At 49.3% G+C, this 7,500-nt stretch overlaps 1 protein-coding gene across 1 annotated transcript in view; it reads right to left on the reverse strand.

Annotated features, from left to right (window-relative positions):
- nbeaa (neurobeachin a) overlaps positions 1-7,500 on the reverse strand; it is a 328,032-nt gene that overhangs the window by 150,741 nt on the left and 169,791 nt on the right.

Consider the following 7,500-nt stretch of genomic DNA (forward strand, 5'->3'; position numbering starts at 1 on the left):
TGTGGACAGTACTAGCATGTGGACAGTACTAGCATGTGGGCAGTACTGGGATGTGGACAGTACTAGGATGTGGACAGTACTGGGATGTGGACAGTACTAGCATGTGGGCAGTACAGGGATGTGGACAGTACTAGCATGTGGACAGTACTAGGATGTGGACAGTACTAGCATGTGGACAGTACTGGGATGTGGACAGTACTAGCATGTGGGCAGTACAGGGATGTGGACAGTACTAGCATGTGGACAGTACTAGCATGTGGACAGTACTGGGATGTGGACAGTACTAGCATGTGGGCAGTACAGGGATGTGGACAGTACTAGGATGTGGACAGTACTAGGATGTGGACAGTACTAGCATGTGGGCAGTACTGGGATGTGGACAGTACTGGGATGTGGACAGTACTAGCATGTGGACAGTACTAGGATGTGGACAGTACTAGGATGTGGACAGTACTAGCATGTGGGCAGTACTGGGATGTGGACAGTACTAGGATGTGGACAGTACAGGGATGTGGACAGTACTAGCATGTGGACAGTACAGGGATGTGGACAGTACTAGGATGTGGACAGTACAGGGATGTGGACAGTACAGGGATGTGGACAGTACTAGGATGTGGACAGTACAGGGATGTGGACAGTACTAGCATGTGGACAGTACAGGGATGTGGACAGTACTAGCATGTGGACAGTACTGGGATGTGGACAGTACTAGCATGTGGACAGTACTGGGATGTGGACAGTACTAGCATGTGGACAGTACAGGGATGTGGACAGTACTAGCATGTGGGCAGTACAGGGATGTGGACAGTACTAGGATGTGGACAGTACAGGGATGTGGACAGTACTAACATGTGGACAGTACTGGGATGTGGACAGTACTAGCATGTGGGCAGTACTGGGATGTGGACAGTACTAGCATGTGGGCAGTACAGGGATGTGGACAGTACTAGGATGTGGACAGTACTGGGATGTGGACAGTACTAGCATGTGGACAGTACTAGGATGTGGACAGTACTAGCATGTGGGCAGTACTGGGATGTGGACAGTACTAGGATGTGGACAGTACTAGCATGTGGACAGTACTATGATGTGGACAGTACTAGCATGTGGGCAGTACTGGGATGTGGACAGTACTATGATGTGGACAGTACTAGCATGTGGACAGTACTGGGATGTGGACAGTACTATGATGTGGACAGTACTATGATGTGGACAGTACTAGCATGTGGACAGTACTGGGATGTGGACAGTACTAGCATGTGGGCAGTACAGGGATGTGGACAGTACTAGGATGTGGACAGTACTATGATGTGGACAGTACTAGCATGTGGACAGTACTGGGATGTGGACAGTACTAGCATGTGGGCAGTACAGGGATGTGGACAGTACTAGCATGTGGGCAGTACTGGGATGTGGACAGTACTAGCATGTGGACAGTACAGGGATGTGGACAGTACAGGGATGTGGACAGTACAGGGATGTGGACAGTACAGGGATGTGGACAGTACTAGGATGTGGACAGTACTAGCATGTGGACAGTACAGGGATGTGGACAGTACTAGCATGTGGACAGTACTAGCATGTGGGCAGTACTGGGATGTGGACAGTACTATGATGTGGACAGTACAGGGATGTGGGCAGTACAGGGATGTGGACAGTACTAGCATGTGGGCAGTACAGGGATGTGGGCAGTACTAGGATGTGGACAGTACTAGCATGTGGGCAGTACAGGGATGTGGACAGTACTAGGATGTGGACAGTACAGGGATGTGGACAGAACAGGGATGTGGACAGTACAGGGATGTGGGCAGTACAGGGATGTGGACAGTACTAGCATGTGGGCAGTACTGGGATGTGGACAGTACTAGCATGTGGGCAGTACAGGGATGTGGACAGTACTAGGATGTGGACAGTACAGGGATGTGGGCAGTACTGGGATGTGGGCAGTACTAGGATGTGGACAGTACAGGGATGTGGACAGTACTAGGATGTGGACAGTACAGGGATGTGGACAGTACAGGGATGTGGACAGTACTAGGATGTGGACAGTACTGGGATGTGGACAGTACTAGGATGTGGACAGTACAGGGATGTGGACAGTACAGGGATGTGGACAGTACTAGGATGTGGACAGTACAGGGATGTGGGCAGTACTGGGATGTGGGCAGTACTAGCATGTGGACAGTACAGGGATGTGGACAGTACTATGATGTGGACAGTACAGGGATGTGGGCAGTACTGGGATGTGGGCAGTACTAGCATGTGGACAGTACAGGGATGTGGACAGTACTAGCATGTGGGCAGTACAGGGATGTGGACAGTACTAGGATGTGGGCAGTACAGGGATGTGGACAGTACTAGGATGTGGACAGTACAGGGATGTGGACAGTACTAGGATGTGGACAGTACTAGCATGTGGGCAGTACTGGGATGTGGACAGTACTAGCATGTGGACAGTACTGGGATGTGGACAGTACTAGCATGTGGACAGTACAGGGATGTGGACAGTACTGGGATGTGGGCAGTACTGGGATGTGGACAGTACTAGCATGTGGGCAGTACAGGGATGTGGACAGTACTAGGATGTGGACAGTACTAGCATGTGGGCAGTACTGGGATGTGGACAGTACTAGCATGTGGACAGTACTGGGATGTGGACAGTACTAGCATGTGGACAGTACAGGGATGTGGACAGTACAGGGATGTGGACAGTACTAGCATGTGGACAGTACAGGGATGTGGACAGTACTAGCATGTGGACAGTACTAGGATGTGGACAGTACTAGCATGTGGACAGTACTAGGATGTGGGCAGTACAGGGATGTGGACAGTACTAGGATGTGGACAGTACTAGGATGTGGGCAGTACAGGGATGTGGACAGTACTAGCATGTGGACAGTACTAGGATGTGGACAGTACTATGATGTGGACAGTACTATGATGTGGACAGTACTATGATGTGGACAGTACTGGGATGTGGACAGTACAGGGATGTGGACAGTACAGGGATGTGGACAGTACTATGATGTGGACAGTACAGGGATGTGGACAGTACAGGGATGTGGGCAGTACTGGGATGTGGACAGTACTAGGATGTGGACAGTACTATGATGTGGACAGTACTATGATGTGGACAGTACTGGGATGTGGACAGTACAGGGATGTGGACAGTACTGGGATGTGGACAGTACTATGATGTGGACAGTACTATGATGTGGACAGTACTATGATGTGGACAGTACTGGAATGTGGACAGTACAGGGATGTGGACAGTACAGGGATGTGGACAGTACTATGATGTGGACAGTACAGGGATGTGGACAGTACAGGGATGTGGGCAGTACTAGGATGTGGACAGTACTGGGATGTGGACAGTACTAGCATGTGGACAGTACTAGCATGTGGACAGTACTGGGATGTGGACAGTACTAGCATGTGGGCAGTACTGGGATGTGGACAGTACTAGCATGTGGGCAGTACAGGGATGTGGACAGTACAGGGATGTGGACAGTACTAGCATGTGGACAGTACAGGGATGTGGACAGTACTAGCATGTGGACAGTACTAGGATGTGGACAGTACTAGCATGTGGACAGTACTAGGATGTGGGCAGTACAGGGATGTGGACAGTACTAGGATGTGGACAGTACTAGGATGTGGGCAGTACAGGGATGTGGACAGTACTAGGATGTGGACAGTACTAGGATGTGGGCAGTACAGGGATGTGGACAGTACTAGCATGTGGACAGTACAGGGATGTGGACAGTACTAGCATGTGGACAGTACTAGGATGTGGGCAGTACAGGGATGTGGACAGTACTAGGATGTGGACAGTACTAGGATGTGGACAGTACTGGGATGTGGACAGTACTAGCATGTGGACAGTACAGGGATGTGGACAGTACTAGCATGTGGGCAGTACAGGGATGTGGACAGTACTAGCATGTGGGCAGTACAGGGATGTGGACAGTACTAGCATGTGGACAGTACAGGGATGTGGACAGTACTAGCATGTGGGCAGTACAGGGATGTGGACAGTACTAGCATGTGGACAGTACAGGGATGTGGACAGTACTAGCATGTGGGCAGTACAGGGATGTGGACAGTACTAGCATGTGGACAGTACAGGGATGTGGACAGTACTAGCATGTGGGCAGTACTGGGATGTGGACAGTACTAGGATGTGGGCAGTACTAGCATGTGGACAGTACAGGGATGTGGACAGTACTAGCATGTGGGCAGTACAGGGATGTGGACAGTACTAGCATGTGGACAGTACAGGGATGTGGACAGTACTAGCATGTGGGCAGTACAGGGATGTGGACAATACTAGCATGTGGGCAGTACAGGGATGTGGACAGTACTAGCATGTGGGCAGTACAGGGATGTGGACAGTACTAGCATGTGGACAGTACAGGGATGTGGACAGTACTAGCATGTGGGCAGTACAGGGATGTGGACAGTACTAGCATGTGGGCAGTACAGGGATGTGGACAGTACTAGCATGTGGACAGTACTAGCATGTGGACAGTACAGGGATGTGGACAGTACTAGCATGTGGGCAGTACAGGGATGTGGACAGTACTAGCATGTGGACAGTACAGGGATGTGGACAGTACTAGCATGTGGGCAGTACAGGGATGTGGACAGTACTAGCATGTGGACAGTACAGGGATGTGGACAGTACTGGGATGTGGGCAGTACAGGGATGTGGACAGTACTATGATGTGGACAGTACTATGATGTGGACAGTACTAGGATGTGGACAGTACAGGGATGTGGACAGTACTAGCATGTGGGCAGTACAGGGATGTGGACAGTACTAGCATGTGGACAGTACAGGGATGTGGACAGTACTGGGATGTGGACAGTACTATGATGTGGACAGTACTGGGATGTGGACAGTACTATGATGTGGACAGTACTAGGATGTGGACAGTACTAGGATGTGGACAGTACTAGGATGTGGACAGTACTAGGATGTGGACAGTACTAGGATGTGGGCAGTACTGGGATGTGGACAGTACTAGGATGTGGGCAGTACTGGGATGTGGACAGTACTAGGATGTGGACAGTACTAGGATGTGGACAGTACTATGATGTGGGCAGTACTGGGATGTGGACAGTACTAGGATGTGGACAGTACTAGCATGTGGACAGTACTAGGATGTGGGCAGTACTGGGATGTGGACAGTACTAGGATGTGGGCAGTACTAGCATGTGGACAGTACTAGCATGTGGGCAGTACTGGGATGTGGACAGTACTAGCATGTGGACAGTACAGGGATGTGGACAGTACTAGCATGTGGACAGTACTAGCATGTGGACAGTACTAGGATGTGGACAGTACTATGATGTGGGCAGTACTGGGATGTGGACAGTACTGGGATGTGGACAGTACTAGCATGTGGACAGTACAGGGATGTGGACAGTACTAGCATGTGGACAGTACAGGGATGTGGGCAGTACTAGGATGTGGGCAGTACTGGGATGTGGACAGTACTGGGATGTGGACAGTACTATGATGTGGACAGTACTATGATCAGGACAGTACTATGATCAGGACAGTTCTATGATCAGGACAGTTCTATGATCAGGACAGTTCTATGATCAGGACAGTACTATGATCAGGACAGTTCTATGATTAGGACAGTACTATGATCAGGACAGTACTATGATGAGGACAGTTCTATGATCAGGACAGTACTATGATCAGGACAGTACTATGATCAGGACAGTTCTATGATCAGGACAGTACTAGCATTAGGACAGTACTAGCATGTGGACAGTACTAGGATGTGGACAGTACTAGCATGTGGACAGTACTAGGATGTGGACAGTACTAGCATGTGGACAGTACTAGGATGTGGACAGTACTAGGATGTGGACAGTACTAGCATGTGGACAGTACTATGTTCTGGACAGTACTAGGATGTGGACAGTACTAGGATGTGGACAGTACTAGGATGTGGGCAGTACTGGGATGTGGACAGTACTAGGATGTGGACAGTACTAGGATGTGGACAGTACTAGGATGTGGGCAGTACTGGGATGTGGACAGTACTATGATCAGGACAGTACTATGATCAGGACAGTTCTATGATCAGGACAGTTCTATGATCAGGACAGTTCTATGATCAGGACAGTACTATGATCAGGACAGTTCTATGTTCTGGACAGTTCTATGATCAGGACAGTACTATGATCAGGACAGTTCTATGATCAGGACAGTACTATGATCAGGACAGTACTATGATCAGGACAGTTCTATGATCAGGACAGTACTATGATCAGGACAGTACTATGATCAGGACAGTACTAGCATGTGGACAGTACTAGCATGTGGACAGTACTAGGATGTGGACAGTACTAGCATGTGGACAGTACTAGGATGTGGACAGTACTAGGATGTGGACAGTACTAGCATGTGGACAGTACTATGTTCTGGACAGTACTAGGATGTGGACAGTACTAGGATGTGGACAGTACTAGCATGTGGACAGTACTATGTTCTGGACAGTACTGGGATGTGGACAGTACAAGGATGTGGACAGTACTAGGATGTGGACAGTACTAGGATGTGGACAGTACTAGGATGTGGACAGTACTGGGATGTGGACAGTACTAGCATGTGGACAGTACTAGGATGTGGACAGTACTAGGATGTGGACAGTACTAGGATGTGGACAGTACAAGGATGTGGACAGTACTAGGATGTGGACAGTACTAGGATGTGGACAGTACTAGGATGTGGACAGTACTAGGATGTGGACAGTACTAGGATGTGGACAGTACAAGGATGTGGACAGTACTAGGATGTGGACAGTACTAGGATGTGGACAGTACTAGGATGTGGACAGTACTAGGATGTGGACAGTACAAGGATGTGGACAGTACTAGGATGTGGACAGTACTAGGATGTGGACAGTACTAGGATGTGGACAGTACTGGGATGTGGACAGTACAAGGATGTGGACAGTACTAGGATGTGGACAGTACTAGGATGTGGACAGTACTAGGATGTGGACAGTACTGGGATGTGGACAGTACTGGGATGTGGACAGTACAAGGATGTGGACAGTACTAGGATGTGGACAGTACTAGGATGTGGACAGTACTAGGATGTGGACAGTACTGGGATGTGGACAGTACAAGGATGTGGACAGTACTAGGATGTGGACAGTACTAGGATGTGGACAGTACTGGGATGTGGACAGTACTGGGATGTGGACAGTACTAGGATGTGGACAGTACTGGGATGTGGACAGTACTAGCATGTGGACAGTACTAGCATGTGGACAGTACTAGAATGTGGACAGTACTAGCATGTGGACAGTACAGGGATGTGGACAGTACAGGGATGTGGACAGTACAGGGATGTGGACAGTACAGGGATGTGGACAGTACTAGGATGTGGGCAGTACTAGGATGTGGACAGTACTAGGATGTGGACAGTACTAGAATGTGGACAGTACTAGCATGTGGACAGTACTAGAATGT

Source organism: Oncorhynchus keta, chromosome 6 (genome assembly GCF_023373465.1).
Source record: "Oncorhynchus keta strain PuntledgeMale-10-30-2019 chromosome 6, Oket_V2, whole genome shotgun sequence".
Taxonomy (NCBI): domain Eukaryota; kingdom Metazoa; phylum Chordata; class Actinopteri; order Salmoniformes; family Salmonidae; genus Oncorhynchus; species Oncorhynchus keta.